Source organism: Manis pentadactyla, chromosome 2 (genome assembly GCF_030020395.1).
Source record: "Manis pentadactyla isolate mManPen7 chromosome 2, mManPen7.hap1, whole genome shotgun sequence".
In the NCBI taxonomy this organism is placed as follows: Eukaryota; Metazoa; Chordata; class Mammalia; order Pholidota; family Manidae; genus Manis; species Manis pentadactyla.
The window spans coordinates 141,958,277-141,975,869 of record NC_080020.1 but is presented as its reverse complement, the minus strand read 5'-3'; the positions used below and the strand labels follow the sequence as shown (position 1 = coordinate 141,975,869).

The following is a 17,593-nucleotide window of genomic DNA, read 5'->3' as shown; positions in this document are numbered from 1 at the left end:
GCAGAAGGGCCTTGAACCAACTATACTGTATCCAGCACGATTATCACTTAAATATGAAGGAGGGATTAAACAATTCCCAGACAAGCAAAAGTTGAGGGAATTTGTCTCCCATAAACCACCTCTACAGGGTATTTTAGAGGGACTGCTCTAGATGGCAGCACTCCTAAAAAGAGCACAGAACAAAACACCAAACATATGAAGAATGGAGGAGGAGGAATAAGAAGGGAGAGAAATAAAGAATCATCAGGCAGTGTTTATAATAGCTCAATAAGCAAGTTAAGTTAGACAGTAAGGTAGTAAAGAAGCTAACCTTGAACCTTTGGTAACCACAAACTAAAAGCCTGCATGAAAATAAGTACATATCTTTCAATAATCATCCTACATGTAAATGGACTGAATGCACCAATCAAAAGACACAGAGTAATAGAATGGATTAAAAAGCATGACTCATCTATATGCTGCTTACAAGAGACTTGTAAGATTAAAAGTCAAGGGATGAAAAATGATATTTCAGGCAAACAAAAGGGAGAAAAAGCAGGTGTTGCAGTACTATTATCAGACAAAATAGACTTCAAAACAAAGAAACTAACAAGAGATAAAGAAGGACATTCCATAATGATAAAGGGGTCAGTCCAACAAGAGAATATAACCATTAAAAATATATATGCACCCAATACAGGAGCACCAACATATGTGAAACAAATACTAACAGAATTAAAGGAGAAAATAGAATGCAATGCATTCATTTTGGGAGATTTCAACACACCACTCACTCCAAAGGACAGATCTACCAGACAGAAAATAAGTAAGGACACAGAGGCACTGAAACAACACACTAGAACAGATGGACCTAATAGACATCTACAGAACTCTACATTCAAAAGCAGCAGGATACACATTCTTCTCAAGTGCACATGGAACATTCTCCAGAATAGACCACATACTAGGCCACAAAAAGAGCCTCAGTAAATTCCAGAAGACTGAAATCCTACCAACCAACTTTTCAGACCACAAAGGTATAAAACTAGAAATAAATTGTACAAAGAAAGCAAAAAGGCTCACAAACACATGGAGGCATAACAACACATTCCTAAATAATCAATAGATCAACAACCAATTAAAAAGGAGATCCAGCAATATATGGAAACAAATGACAATAACAACACAAAGCCCCAACTTCTGTGGGACACAGCAAATGCAGTTCTAAGAGGAAAGTATATAGCATTCCAGGCCTACCTAAAGAAGGAAGAGCAATCCCAAATGAATAGTCTAATGTCACAATTACTGAAGTTGGAAAAAGAAGAAGAAATGAGGCCTTAGGTCAGCAGAAGGAGGGACATAATAAAGATCAGAAAAGAAATAAATAAAATTGAGAAGAATAAAACAATAGAAAAAAATCAATGAAACCAAGAGCTGGTTCTTTGAGAAAATAAACAAAACAGATAAGCCTCTAGCCAGACTTAAGAGAAAAAGAGAATCAACACACATCAACAGAATCAGAAACGAGAAAGGAAAAATCACAACGGACCCCACAGAAATACAAAGAATTATTAGAGAATACTATGAAAACCTATATGCTAACAAGCTGGAAAACCTAGGAGAAATGGACAACATCCTAGAAAAATACAACCTTCCAAGACTGACCCAGAAAGAAACAGAAAATCTAAACAGACCAATTACCAGCGATGAAATTGAAGCGGTAATCAAAAAATTACCCAAGAACAAAACCCCCGGGCCAGATGGATTTACCTCAAAATTTTATCAGACACACAGAGAAGACATAATACCCATTCTCCTTAAACTTTTCCAAAAAAAGAGGAGGAAATACTTCCAATCTCATTCTATGAAGCCAGCATCATCCTAATACCAAAACCAGGCAAAGACCCCACTAAAAAAGAAAATTATAGACTGAAATCCCTGATGAACATAGATGCAAAAATACTCAACAAAATATTAGCAAACCAAATTCAAAGATACATCAAAAGGATCATACACCATGACCAAGTGGGATTCATCCCAGGGATGCAAGGATGGTACAACATTCGAAAATCCATCAACATCATCCACCACATAAACAAAAAGACGGACAAAAACCACATGATCATCTCCATAGATGCTGAAAAAGCATTCGACAAGATTCAACATCCATTCAAGATAAAAACTCTCAACAAAATGGGTATAGAGGGCAAGTACTTCAACATAATAAAGGCCATATATGATAAACCCACAATTGATATCATACTGAACATCGATAGGCTGAAAGCTTTTCCTCTGAGATCGGGAACAAGACAGGGATGTCCACTCTCCACACTGTTATTCAACATAGTACTGTAGGTCCTAGCCATGGCAATCGCACAAAACAAAGAAATACAAGGAATCCAGATTGGTAAAGAACTTAAACTGTCACTATTTGCCGATGACATGATATTGTACATAAAAAACCCTAAAGACTCCACTCCCAAACTGCTAGAACTGATACTGGAATACAGCAAAGTTGCAGGATACAAAATCAACACACAGAAATCTGTGGCTTTCCTATACATTAACATTGAACTAATAGAAAGAGAAACCAGGAAAACAATTTCATTCACAATAGCATCAAAAAGAAAAAAATACCTATAAATAAACCTATCCAAGGAAGTGAAAGACCTACACCCTGAAAACTACAAGACACTCTTAAGAAAAATTAAAGAGTTCACGAACAAATGGAAACTCATCCCATGCTCCTGGTAGGAAAAATTAATATCGTCAAAATGGCCATCTTGCCCAAAGCAATATTCAGGTTCAATGCAATCCCTCTCAAATTACCAACAGCATTCTTCAATGAACTGGAACAAATAGTTCAAAAATTCATATAGAAACACCTAAGACTCCAAATAACCAAAGCAATCCTGAGAAGGAAGAATAAAGTGGGGGGGGTCTCGCTCCCCAACTTCAAGCTCTACTACAAAGCCACAGTAATAAAGACAGTTTGGTACTGGCACAAGAACAGAGCCACAGACCAGTGGAACAGAAGAGAGACTCCAAACATTAACCCAAATGTATATGGTCAGGTAATATATGATAAAGGAGCCATGGACATACAATGGGGAAATGGCAGTCTCTTCAACAGATGGTGCTGGCAAAACTGGACAACTACATGTAAGGGAATGAAACTGGATCACTGTCTAACCTCATACACAAAAATAAATTCGAAATGGATCAAAGACCTGAATGTAAGTCATGAAACCATAAAACTCTTAGAAAAAAACATAGGTAAAAATCTCATAGGCATAAACATGAGTGAATTCTTCATGAACATATCTCCCCAGGCAAGGGAAACAAAAGCAAAATGAACAAGTGGGACTATATCAAGCTGAAAAGCTTCTGTACAGCAAAGGACACCATCAATAGAATAAAAAGATATCCTATAGTATGGGAGAATATATTCATAAATGACAGATGTGATAAAGGGTTGACATTCAAAATATATAAAGAGCTCACACACCTCAACAAACAAAAAGCAAATAACCCAATTAAAAAATGGGCAGAGGAGCTGAATAGACAGTTCTCTAAAGACGAATTTCAGATGTCCAACAGACACATGAAAAGATGCTCCACATCACTTGTCATCAGAGAAATGCAAATTAAAACAACAAGATATCACCTCACACCTGTAAGGATCGCCACCATCCAAAAGACAAACAACAACAAATGTTGGCGAGGTGGAGAAAGGGGAACCCTCCTACACTGCTGGTGGGAATGTAAATTAGTTAAACCATTGTGGAAAGCAGTATGGAGGTTCCTCAAAAAACTAAAAGTAGAAATTCCATTTGACCCAGGAATTCCACTCCTAGGAATTTGCCCTAAGAATACAGCAGCCCAGTTTGAAAAAGACAGATGCACCCCTATGTTTATTGCAGCACTATTTACAATAGTCAAGAAATGGAAGCAACGTAAGTGTCCATCAGTAGATGAATGGATAAAGAAGAGGTGGTACATATACACAATGGAATATTATTCAGTCATAGGAAGAAAACAAATCCTACCATTTGCAATGACATGGATGGAGCTAGAGGGTATTATGCTCAGCAAAATAAGCCAGGCAGAGAAAGACAAGTACCAAATGATTTCACTCATATGTGGAGTATAAGAACAAAGAAAAACTGAAGGAACAAAACAGCAGCAGAATCACAGAACCCCCAAATGGATTAACAGTTACCAAAGGGAAAGGCACTGGGAAGGATGGGGGGAAGGGAGGGCTAAGGTGGGAAAAAGAAAGGGTGCATTAAAATGAGCATGTATAATTTTGGGGGGTACGGGGCGGTCTCTACAACACAGAGAAGACAAGTAGTGATTTTACAGCATCTTACTATGCTGATGGGCAGTGATTGTGAAGGGGTATGTCGCGGGGGGGGACTTGGTGAAGGGGGGAGCCTAGTAAACATAATGTTCTTCATGTAATTGTAGATTAATGATACCAAAATATATATATGTATATATATGGTTTGGGAGGAGATTTCTGTTTTCTTACTCATGCTGCCATCTTGGTTCCTCCTCAGTAGGTATTATTTTGTGTCTGGCTTCTTTGGCTCAAAACTATGTTTTGATAAGATTCTTTGACATCATTGCCTATATCCTAGCTCATTTCATGGTTCTGTAGTGTTCCACCATATGTGCATTCAGCTGTTAATGTGAAGCTACAGATATTCCTGCTAAGTTTTTGGCGCATATGTACACATTTTGTTGGTTATTACCCAGGAGTGGCATTGAGTCACAGAGCACACATATGCTCAACTTTAATCCAGAGAGGCCAAACAGCTTACCAAGATCGTTTTATTTATATATTGTTACAAACAGTATATGAGAATTTCAGGGATCCCCTATCTTGTCTACACTTGACATCACCAGATTTTTTTTTCTTTCCTCATTTTAGCTATTCTGTGAATAATGTGGTACCTCACTGTGGGTTTAATTTACATTTATATGAAGACTAATGAAGTTGAGTGCCTTTCCACATATTTATTGACCACTTGGGTTATATCTGTTTTGTCGGTTCAAGTCTTTTTTCCAATTTCTTGACTGAGCTGTCTGCCTTTTTCTCATTTATTTGTAGGGTTTATGTTGCAAATACCTTCTCATGCACTCTGTAAAGTGTGAAATACCTTTCACTCTCTTAATGCTGTATTGATGACAGCTTTTTATTGTGTCAGTCTTTACAGTTAGTGCATACATGCTATTTTTTTGTTATCATTAATGTACAATTACATGAGCAACATTATGGTTACTAGACTCCTCCCATTATCAACTCCCCACCACATACCCCATCAGCATAGTAAGATGCTATAGAAGCACTACGTGTCTTCTCTGTGTTGTACTGCCATCCCCATGCCCTGACCCCTACTTTATGTGTGCTAATTGTAATCCCCCCTTTCCCCCTTATCCCTCCCTTCCTACCCATCCTCCCCAGTCCCTTTCCCTTTGGTAACTGTTCATCCATTCTTGGGTTCTGTGAGTCTCCACAGATGAGTGAAATCATTTGATACTTGTCTTTCACTGCCTGGCTTATTTCACTGAGCATAATACCCTCTAGATCCATCCATGTTGTTGCAAATGATAGGATTTGTTTTCTTCTTATGGCTGAATAATAGTCCATTGTGTATATGTACCACCTCTTCTTTATCCATTCATCTACTGATGGACACTTAGGTTGTTTCCATTTCTTGGCTATTGTGTATAGTGCTGCGATAAACATAGGGGTGAATCTGCCTTTTTCAAACTGTGCTCCTGCTTTCTTAGTGTAAATTCCTAGGAGTGGAATTCCACAGTGGTTGAACTAGTTTACATTCCCACCAGCAGTGCAGGAGGGTTTCCCTTTCTAAACATCCTTGCCATCATTTTTTTTTGTTTTTTTTGGATGGTGGCCATCCTAACTGGTGAAAGGTGATATCTCACTGTGGTTTTAATTTGCATTTCTCTGATGATTAGTGATGTGGAGCATCTTTTCATGTGTCTGTTGGCCATCTGAATTTCTTTTTTGGAGAAGAGTCTGTTCAGATCCTTTGCCCATTTTTTAACTGGATTATTTACTTTTTAAAAAATGTTTTTTATTAAGGTATTTTGATATACACTCTTATGAAGGTTTCACATGAAAAAACAATGTGGTTACTACATTTACCCATATCATCATGTCCCCACCCATACCCCAATGCACTCACTGTCCATCAGTGCAGCAAGATGCCACAGATTCACTATGTGCCCTCTCTGTGCTACACTGTTCTCCCTGTGATCCCCCACACCATGTGTACTAAACATAATACCCCTCAATCCCCTTCTCCTTCCCTCCCCACCCACCCTCCCACACCCCTCCCCTTTGGTAACCACTGGTTCATTCTTGGAGTCCCCGAGTCTGCTACCATTTTGTTCCTTTAGTTTTGCTTCATTGATATACTCCACAAATGAGGGAAATCAATTGGCATTTGTCTTTCTCTGCCTGGCTTATTACACTGAACATAATGTCCTCCAGCTCCATCCATGTTGTTGCAAATGGTAGGATTTGTTTCTTTCTTATGGCTGAATAGTATTCCATTGTATATATGTACCACATCTTCTTTATCCATTCATCTTCAGATGGACACTTAAGTTGCTTCCATATCTTGGCTATTGTAAATAGTGCTGCAATAAACATAGGGGTGCATATGTCTTTTTGAATCTGAGAAGTTGTATTCTTTGGGTAAATTCCAAGAGTGGGATTCCCGGGTCAAATGGTATTTCTATTTTGAGCTTTTTGAGGAACCTCCATACTGCTTTCCACAATGGTTGAACTAATTTACATTCCCACTAGCAGTATAGGAGGGTTCCCCTTTCTTCACAACCTTGCCAACATTTGTTGTTGTTTGTCTTTTGAATGGTGTTGATTCTTACTGGTGTGAGGTGATATCTCACTGTGGTTTTAATTTGCATTTCCCTGATGATTAGTGATGTGGAGCACCTTTTCATGTGTGTGTTGGCCATCTGAATTTCTTCTTTGGAGAACTGTCTCTTCATATTCTCTGCTCATTTTTTAACCAGGTTACTTGCTTTTTGTGTGTTGAGGCATGTAAGTTCTTTATGTATTTTGGATGTTAACCCCTTGTCAGATATTTCATTTACAAATATATTCTCCCATACTGTAGGATGCCTTTTTGTGCTGTTGATGGTGTCCTTTGCTGTACAGAAACTTTTGAGTTTGATGTAGTCCCATGAGTTCACTTTTGCTTTTGTTTCCCTTTCTCAAGGAGATGCGTTCAGGAAGAAGTTCCTCATGCTTACATTCAGGAGATGTTTGCCTATGTTGTCTTCTAAGAGTTTTATGGTTTCATGACTTAAATTCAAGTCTTTAATCCAGTTTGAGTTTATTTTGTGTATGGGGTTAGGCAATAATCCAGTTTCATTCTCTTACATGTAGCTATCCAGTTTTGCCAACACCAGCTGTTGAAGAGGCTGTCATTACCCCATTGTGTCCATTGCTCCTTTATCATATATTAATTGACCATATATGGTTGGGTTAATATCAGGGCTCTCTAGTCTGTTCCACTGGTCTATGGGTCTGTTCTTGTGCCAGTACCAAATTGTCTTGATTACTGTGGCTTTGTAGTAGAGCTTGAAGTTGGGGAGCATAATTCCCCCCTCTTTATTCTTCCTTCTCAGGATTGCTTTGGCTATTCAGGGTCTTTTTGTGCTTCCATATGAATTTTAGAATGATTTTCTCTAGTTCATTGAAGAATGCTCTTGCCATTTTGATAGGAATTGCATTGCATCTTTGATTGCTTTAGGCAGGATAGCCATTTTGACAATATTAATTCTTACTGTCCATGAGCACGGGGTGTGTTTCCATCTTTAATTTCTCTTGTGAGTGTCTTGTAGTTTTCCGAGTATAAGTCTTTCTCTTCCTTGGTTAGGTTTATTCCTAGGTATTTTATTCTTTTGGATGCAATTGTGAATGGAATTGTTTTCCTGATTTCTCTTTCTATTAGTTCATTGTTAACGTATAGGAATGCAATATATTTCTGTGTATTAATATTGTATCCTGCAACTTTACCAAATTCAGGTATTAGATGTTGTAGTTTTGGTGTGAATTCTTTAGGGTTTCTTATGTACAATATCATGTCATCTGCAAACAGGGACAGTTTAACTTCTTCCTTGTGAATCTGGATGCCTTTTATTTCTTTGTGTTGTCTGATTGCCATGTCTAAGACCTCCACTACTATGTTTAATAGAAGTGGGGAGAGTGGGCATCCTTGGGTTGTTCCCTGTCTTAAAAGAAAAGCTTTTAGCTTCTCACTGTTAAGTGTAATGCTGGCTGTTTATTATGTTGAGGTACTTGCCCTCTATACCCATTTTGTTGAGAGTTTTTATCATCAGTGGATGTTAAATTTTGTCAAATGCTTTTTCAGCATCTGTGATGATCATGTGGTTTTTGTCCTTTTTGTTCATGTGGTGGATGATGTTGATGCATTTTCGAATGTTGTACCATCCTTGCATCCCTGGAATAAATCCTACTTGATCATGTTGGATGATCTTTTTGATGTATTTTTGAATTCAGTTTGCTAATATTTGGTTGAGTATTTTTGCATCTATGTCCATCAAGGATATTGTTCTGTAATTTTTTTGTGTGTTGTCTTTGCCTGGTTTTGGTATTAGAGTTATGCTTACCTCATAGAATGAGTTTGGACGTATTCCCTCTTCTTCTACTCTTTGGAAAACTTTAAGGAGGATGGGTATTAGGTCTTCACTAAATGTTTGATAAAATTCAGCAGTGTAGCCATCTGCTCCAGGGGTTTTGTTCTTAGGTAGGTTTTTGATTACCAGTTCAATTTCATTGCTGGTATTGGTCTGTTCAGATTTTCTGTTTCTTTCTGGGTCAGCCTTGGAAGGTTGTATTTTTCTAGAAAGTTGTCCATTTCTTCTAAGTTATCCAGTTTGATAGCATATAATTTTTCATAGTATTCTCTAATAATTCTTTGTATTTCTGTGGTGTCCATAGTGATTTTTCCTTTCTCGTTTCTGATTCTGTTTATGTGTGTAGACTCTCTTTTTGTCTTGATAAGTCTGGCTAGGGGTTTATCTATTTTGTCTGTTTTCTCAAAGAACCATTTCTTGCTTTCACTGATTCTTTCTATTGTTTTATTCTCAATTTTATTTATTTCTGCTCTAATCTTTATTATGTCCCTCCTTCTACTGACTTTGGGCCTCATTTTTTCTTCTTTTTCTAGTTTCATTAATTGTGAGTTTAGACTGCTCATATGAGACTGCTCTTCTTTCCTGAGGTAGGTCTGTATTGCAATATACTTGCCTCTTAGCATGGCCTTGGCTGCATCCCACAGATTTTGCAGTGTTGGATTATTGTTGTTATTTGTCTCCATGTATTGCTTGATCTCTGTTTTTATTTGGTCATCGATCCATTGGTAATTTAGGAGCATGTTGTGAACCCTCTATGTGTTTGTGGGATTTTTCATTTTCTTTGCATAATTTATTTCTAGTTTCATACCTTTGTGATCTGAGAAACTGGTTAGTACAATTTCAATCTTTTTGAATTTACCAAGGCTCTTTCTATGGCCTAGTATATGATCTATTCTTGAAAATGTTCCATGTGCACTTCAGAAGAATGTGTATTCTGCTGCTTTTGGGTGTAAAGTTCTGTGGATGTCTGTTAGGTCCATCTGTTCTAATGTGTTGTTCAGTGCCACTGTCTCATTACTTATTTTATGTCTGGTTGAATCTGCCCTACAAAGTGAGTGGTGTGTTGAAGTCTCCTAGAATGAATGCATTACATTCTATTTCCCCTTTTAATTCTGTTAGTATTTTTTTCACATATGTAGGAGCTCCTATGTGGGGTGCACAGATATTTATAGTGGTTATATCCTCTTGTTGGACTGACATCATTATGTAATGTCCTTCTTTGTCTCTTGTGACTTTCTTTGTTTTGAAGTCTATTTTGTCTGATACAAGTACAGCAACACCTGCTTTTTGCTCCCTGTTAGTTGCATGGAATATCTTTTTCCATCCCTTCACTTTTAGTCTGTGTATTTTAGGTTTAACATGAGTCTCTTGTAGGCAGCATATAGATGGGTGTTGTTTTTTATCCATTCAGTGACTCTGTGTCTTTTGATTGGTGCATTCAGACCATTTACATTTAGGGTGATTATCAACAAGTATGTACTTATTGCTATTGAAGGCTTTAGATTCGTGGTTACCAAAGGTTCAAGGTTAACTTCCTTACTATCTAAGAGTCTAACTTAACTCACTTAACATGCTATTACAAACACAACATAAAGGTTCTTTTTTTCTCCTCCTTTTTCTTCCTCCTCCATTCTTTATATATTAGGTATCATATTCTGTACTCTTTGTCTGTCCCTTGATTGACTTTTGGGATAGTTGACTTTGTTTTGCATTTCCTTAGTAATTAACTGTTCTACTTTCTTTACTGTGGTTTTATTACCTCTGGTGACAGCTGTTAAACCTTAAGAACACTTCCATCTATAGCAGTCCCTCCAAAATAGACTGTAGAGATGCTTTGTGGGAGGTAAATTCTCTCAGCATTTGCTCATCTGGAAATTGTTTAATCCCTCCTTCACATTTAAATGAGAATCTTGCTGGTAAATTATTCTTAGTTTGAGGCCCTTCTGCTTCATTGCATTAAATATATCATGCCACTCCCTTCTGGCCTGTAAGGTTTCTGATGATAGCCTGATGGTCTTTCCTTTGTATGTGATCTTATTTCTCTCTCTGGATGCTTTTAATAGTCTGTCCTTATCCTTGATCTTTGCCATTTTAATTACTATATGTCTTGGTGTTTTCTTCCTTGGGTCCATTGTGTTGAGAGATCTGTGCATCTCCATGGCCTGAGAGACTATCTCCTTCCCCATGTTTGGGAAGTTTTCAGCAATTACTTCCTCAAAGGCACTTTCTATCCCTTTTTCTCTCTCTTCTTCTTCTGGTACCCCTATAATGCGAATATTGTTCTGTTTTGATTGGTCACACAGTTCTCTCAATATTCTTTCATTCTTAGAGATCCTTTTTTCTCTCTGTGTCTCAGGTTATTCATATTCCTCTTGTCTAATTTGTCTCTTTAATTGTCTCCTCCACCATATCTAATTTGCTTTTAATACCCTCCGTTGTGGTCTTCAACAATTGGATCTTCAACCAGAGTTCATTCCTGAGTTCCTTTTTTACCTCCTTTGACATATTAATGATTTTTATTTTTAAATCCCTTTCAGGAAGTTTCATGAGGTTCATTTCATTTGAATCTCTCTCAGGTGTATTAATAATTTTACTTTGAACCAGGTTTCTTTGGTGTTTCATATTTGTATATGACACCCTCTAGTATCCAGAGGCTCTACTCTCTGGAGCTGCTCAGCCCCTGAAGCAATGTCAGGGGTTGCAGGGAATGGTACCTGTGCCTGGAGGGAGGAAAGAGCTCTTTCCTGCTTCCTGGCTGCTATGCCTGCCTCCACTTCTGTAACCAGTAGGCCGAGTACACAGGTATAAGTCTCTATGCTTTGTGTTTGTAGTTGCTGTTGATGGGGCTTCCCTCTGGCTGGCCTAACACCAGGGTCTGGTTTGCCAGTTTGAAATCCAGGTGGGGCTGGCCAGGAGATAGGTACAGTAGGCTGCATATCACAGAGGGGGTCCTTTTAGTTGTGTAGCCAGCCAGGGAGCTGGAGTGCCTGAAGGTTGATAAAGTTCCAACCTGCTGGGCAGAGTGCACCCAGACAGTTTTGTCTACCTGTCCTTTCTCCTGAGCAGTAAGCTATGTGCAATCCTTGCCCCTTTAGCAGCTCTCTTGCTGTTAGGAAGTCTCTCAGACTGCCCACCTTTCTTTTGTCCCAGAGCAGCCAGATATGGATCTCTGCTTTCCACTAGTGGCTGGAATCTCAGTCTCTCCAGGTATTCTGCCTGTCTTAACTTTCCAACCCCCTAATCACAAGAATACCACGAAAGCACCATGAGATGTAGGTTTGTGCTCCCAGAGCAGATCTCTGGAGTTAGGTATTTAGCAGCACCAGGCCTCCACTCTCTCCCCACTCCGTTTCTCTTCCTCCTGCCAGTGAGGTCCCACCAGGCCACGGCTTTGGTATGTTACCCTGTTCCATGAGTTTATTCTTTTCTCCAGGTGTATGCAGTTTGGCATAGCCCTCTTTCTTGTTGCTTTTTCAGAATTAGTCGTATTAATTATATTTTCACATTATATGCAGTTTTAGGAGGAAGCCTCTGTCTTACCTCTCATGCCACCGTCTTTAATCCTCTCTCTCCACTCCTTTACCTCTTGCATATTTCTCTGCAGCTCCACCAGCATGGTTATAACTTTTATTTTGAATTCTTTTTCAGGAAGATTGGTTATATCTGTCTCACCAGGCCCTGTCTCTGGTGTTTGAGTGATTTTAGACTGGACCAGGTTCTTCTGCATTTTCATGGGGATAGACATGATTGCCGGCGAGTGGCAGGTGTGTCCACTGGGAAAATAAAGTCCCTTCCTGCTTGCTGGTCCCCTTGCCCTTCTCCACTGCCTGTGCTAGTTAACTGCACACAGGGAGCAGTCTCTGGGTTAATCCCCTGAGTTGACATGGGTGGGGCAGTCCTTGGGATAGCCTAGAGCACTGGCAGGGGTCCCAGATGAGCGGCTTGTGTTCTCCTGCCAGAACAGCACCCCTTTGTGCCTTCTGGAATTTGCGCCAGCTTCCTCTGACTGTTCTGGGCAGCTGCACGTAGGCAGAAGCCTCTGGGTCTGGCCTGGTTAGCTGCATGCTGGGGGAAGCCTCTGTGTGGTTGCTGCAGGCAGGGCTGCTACCCAGCAGGTTCACAGCAATGGAGGGTTAGCTGGTTTGCTTGCAGTGCCGGCCGGGATAATGACTGGCAGGCTGCTTATCGCCATGAAGGGTTTCAGAACTGTGTTGCCACCCAGGGGGTTAGGGTGCCTGAAGTTGCTTAAAATTTCCAGCATGCTGGGTTAAGTGTGGCAGGACGATTTTGTCCACCTGTTAAACCCTTGTCCCTTTAAGAGTTTTAAAGCACCTGCTTTTCTTTTGTCCCAGGGGAGCTGGCTGTGGGGACCTGCTCACAGTCTCCATCTCGGATTTTACTTTTCTGTTTCTCTAAGAACCAGTACACCATGCTGTGTGTGTCTGTGCTCTCAGTGCAGATTACTAGTGCTGGTTATTTAGCAATCCTGTGCTTCCACTCCCTCCCCACTCTGATTCTTTTCCTCCTGCCCCTGCTGGTGAGCTGGGTGGGGGGAGTGTTTGGATCCTGCCAGGTCACGACTTTGTATCTTACCCTTTTTGTGAGATGCTGAGTTCTCGCAGATGTAGATGTAGCCTGGCTGTTGTACTGTATCTTCTGGTCTCTCTTTTAGGAATAGCTGTTTTTGTTGTATTTTCAAAATACATGTGGTTTTGGGAGGAGATTTCTGCCACCTTACACCGCCATTTTCACGAGCAGAGACCATACATGCTATTTTAAACAATAAATATTGAGTGTAATTTCACTTTAACAGAAAAGGAAGTAAAAAACTGTACTTTAACCAAAAAAAAAAAAAAACCCCAGAAAATAATCAAAGGAATTTCTGAATTTCAGAATCCTCACCATGAAAAAGTAACAGTTTCTAAAATAAATCTGCTGAAATTAAGGAAAGGGCTGAGGAAAAGCATTTATAGGTAGCAGCTATTTTGAAATGTGTTTTAACTTTGGATGGTATCTACTAACTCCTTGTTACGATAAGGAAATTAAACAACCTTCCATTTTCTCTTCCCTTATTTCTCCCAAATAAATCTTCCCAGATTTATTTATCTATAAATCCTGAGTTTGCCAGTTTTATGCTGTTGAGATTCACATTTTGTTCTGAAGCCACAATTTCTCCATATTGCAGTCTTAGGTCTTTGTGTGGAGTTATCCCTTTTACCCATCTTTCCACCATGGCTTCTCCCTCCCTTAACTGTTAATTTTATTTCATGTCTTGGTTGCTAGACTTCATTTTCAATTAGGGCTCTCAGGAATGTCTCTTCCCTTCAAACTTGAAGGGCAACTTGGCAAAGTCTGAAGTAGGTGGCAGAGCCACTGGATGAGATCAGCCAGGTGCCTCCTACAGCTCCTGCTTTACAAGCCCAGGGACTGTGAAGTCCTCTGGCACTGTCTTCCCTTCTCAGCACCCTGAAACCATCGCATTCCTGCATTCCAGAATAATTCACAGAAGCCAGACCCTGAGCTGAGCAAGGAGCCACACAGCCCTGAGGCTCAGGGCCAGCCATGGCCCCCCCTACTCGCTCCATCTGTGTCTCTTTACCTAGGGCTGGGTCTGTGTGAATGTGTGCAGTGGAACCGTCCTAGGCGGGTGGCTGGTCCTGGAGCGCATGCAGTATGGAACAGAGTTAATGTTTCGCTGTGACATGAACTGTTTGGTAGCACTGGCAGGTGCATGTGTCGATAGGTCACAATGGCAATGAGGAAAGTGCATTTATTCACTCACATCCTCCATGCATTTATCTCCAACAAACGTTTGTACCTGAGGAGGTTCCTCCAGTGTGACATCCATCACAGTCTTGCTTTGCATGGGCAGTGCTCAGGAGAAGCTGGAGGACAGGAGCCCATCAGCACTGCAGTGGGCTTCCTGGCCCTGACCCCGCCAAGCCCGTGCGTGGGAGGCACTGCCCTGGACTCTGCGCTCTCCTACTCCCACCCACGGGGCCCTGGAAGGCAAGGTGGCAGTGGGAGCCCACTTTTCCTTGCCATCTTAATCGTGCATTGAAAGGCAGCCTTCCCCAGCACCATACTCCACCATGCGGCCATGCTGGCTCCCGGCCCTTGCTCTCCTCGGCTACGAAATGTTGCTGAGTGCGCTTTGTCTGCAGCTCTCCAACAGAAGTGAGAATCTCGGGCAGGCACATGCAGACCAGAACACGCTGCCCAGGCTCTGGGATGTGCAGCACTCAAGCAAAATTTGCTGCCTGTTCAGATCTGCCAGGTAGGAAGCTCCAGCTTGGCCCTAAGCCCTGAGGTCACCATGGGGCTGATGTGGCAGGCTGAGTGCAGTAGATACTGGCTAAAGGAGGTCAGAAGCCTGCTGTGGAAAGAACAGGAAGCATTTTTCTCTCCAAAACAAGGAGGCAAGCAAGACATGAACACCGCAAGTACAGTACTTTTCAAATTCTGTCTTAAGAAGCAAGATAGCACAGTGTTCATTTTGCATGAGGGTGGCATTCTTCTGTGGGCACTGGGAGGCAATTGGAGGCCAATCTCTGGGGGGATCTGTGGATACACACTTAGACAGCAGTGGGCTTTTCTTTGGTGTCTGTTTCTATCCATAGCTACCTATCTGCCTGCTTATCTATCTTCTATCTGTTGTCTGTAGCTATCATCTATCATCTATCATTTACTGACCTGATCTACCTCTACCTCTGATCTACCTTTCATCTACCTATTATCTATCACATCTATCTATCATTATCTATCATCTATTTCTCTGGAGTGACACTCTTGAAGGTAGAGCCATATTCACTGTGAGATTTGAATTTGAGGGGAAAGTGCAGTTGTCTTTTCAGAAGCTGGAATGTCATCTGAGGTTTCCACCTTTGCTCCACTCTTTACTAAATGGAGCCCATTGTTCTGTGACACAGTCTCCATTCCCGAGGTCGATCCCCTGATTTGCAGGTGACCGTTGGCTCCCTTTGCTTCTGGTCTTGCCCCTTCCTAGGGGCTCCTCCCTATGTTCTTCCCCTCTAGGAGTCCTCTGGGGAGGCACCTCCTCTGGGCACCTGCCCCTGACTCCAGGCTGATCAGAGCCCCCCACCCCACCCCAATGTTACCAGCTTGGTGTCGGCTGGGGTCTCACCACCCTGCTATCTGTAGAGAAGTGGCTCAAGTCCCATCACCCAGCTTCTCAGACCGCAAGTCAGTGCCTGCCCAAGATTTTTCTGAATTTGTGGAGAGGGGTTTGTGTTCTTGAGGTCACAGTTGGGCCAATTTCCAGCTGATGCCAAACTTTTCTTTTCTCTGAATGTTGTGGCTGTCATATCACCGCTGTCTGACATCAGCTCTTACAGCCAAGGCCCTTCTCTTTGACCACTCCTTCCCAGGGAGCAGTGGCCCAGGTGCTGCCAGGAGCAGCAGGGTTTACTGAAGGTTTCTGGGCCATGGGAGAAAGGAAGTGCTTTCAAAGCAGAGCCCTTAAACTGAGCGCCCTGAATGCCGTCGGCCAGGCTTATTTCCCTCCTTTTCTTTGCCTCCTTTCAGGAACTCAAGTTACCTTCCACATAAAGCCAGTTCCCTCCCGTGAAGAATTCGGGCCAACCACTTAGAGTTCGTTTTGGTCCAACAGCAGCTACCCACAAATCACAGCTGCCGACCTCCCCGTCTCTACAGCCAGGGACTCTCACTGAAGGCAGAGACCCCATCTTTTGACCTGTGTCCCCTGTGCCTGGCACAGGGTCTCATAAATGCTCAATACACCCACCAGTTTCAAGGATGAACAGCTGCAGGGAAGGGGACACAGGGAACTGGGCCTGTCAGGCTGCACAGCACAGCCTGCTGCAGTCCTACTCACCAGGGTGGCAGCCAGAGGGGCCCCAGGCATCCCATAGCCCGGTGACTGTGCTTCAGAGAGACAGAGTCCTGCTGCTCAGCGACATTTCCTCACTCTCCTGTCACTCAGAACATACAGAGCGAACAACTCCTCCCACAAGGCTAGGACTTTTGGCTTACCTACTTAAAAATAGATAAGATCTTTCCTCTTGTCTCTGCTCAAAATATGTAATTTTTTTCCAAGGACTACAAGGCAAAAATACTGAGGATCTCAAATATTCATACCCCAGGATCTGCTTCATCCGGGTAACTGAGGCAAGAGGGACATTGGGAGGATCTCCAAGAGCCCACAGCTCCGGACCCTGGAGGAACTACAGTCCCTGTGGCTGGAACGCTGCACCCTGAGCACAGCCTGTCCCTGCTGTGGGCGGCTCATCGTGGGGCTGGACCCAAGTTGGCTGGTCACACCAAGGACAGACGTGCCTTCTGAGTGTGGCTGACACTTCCCTGAGCAGCATAGCTCTGGAAGAACATGCAGAGTTCTGCCCATCTGAAACCTAGAAGACCTTTGTATGTTCCCTTGAAACATTTGCACTGAAAAAGTTGCCCATGAGTCAAATAGTCATAAATAAACGACCTGACTGCCCACTGTTCGGAAAACACACGATGCACTTTGTGAGTCTGTTTCCTTTTCTTGGTTTCCTACTTCTTCCACAAAGAGAAGCTGGTGGGGTCTAGGGAACTGGATGCTGGCTGTGGGCATGGCAGGAGGGTTCCTGACAACTCTCTGTGGGTGCGGGAAGGCCCCACAGAGCCCTGGAGTTCCAGGTCAGACTCAGCATGTGCTGGGGACACAGTCAATGAATAGGCCTGGAGCCATTCGATCCCTCTGCATTCAGCAAACACTTGCCAGGACCCTGTGCGCTGAGGCAGAACAGCAAAGGCAGAGTGGTGCCACGAGCTCAGAGCCCTGGCCTGGCAGGGAGCCAGGCAAGGAGCTCCTCCGTATGACCTCACAGCCCTCCCCACCCTTACCAAAAGTTACAGTCCAGAAAGTCAC

At 42.0% G+C, this 17,593-nt stretch overlaps 1 long non-coding RNA gene across 3 annotated transcripts in view; it reads left to right on the top strand.

The window, feature by feature from the left end:
• The window catches only part of LOC118929906 (uncharacterized), a 39,257-nt gene extending 22,057 nt beyond the window's left edge, over positions 1–17,200 (top strand). For 2 of the 3 annotated variants that reach the window (XR_008995709.1, XR_008995710.1), the window contains one exon: positions 16,778–17,200. This is a non-coding gene — a long non-coding RNA (uncharacterized LOC118929906). Of the gene's footprint in view, positions 1–12,348; positions 12,465–16,777 lie in introns of all 3 variants that reach the window. The other variant, XR_008995711.1, reaches the window with a different exon arrangement.
• The last annotated feature ends 393 nt before the right edge of the window (positions 17,201–17,593 follow it).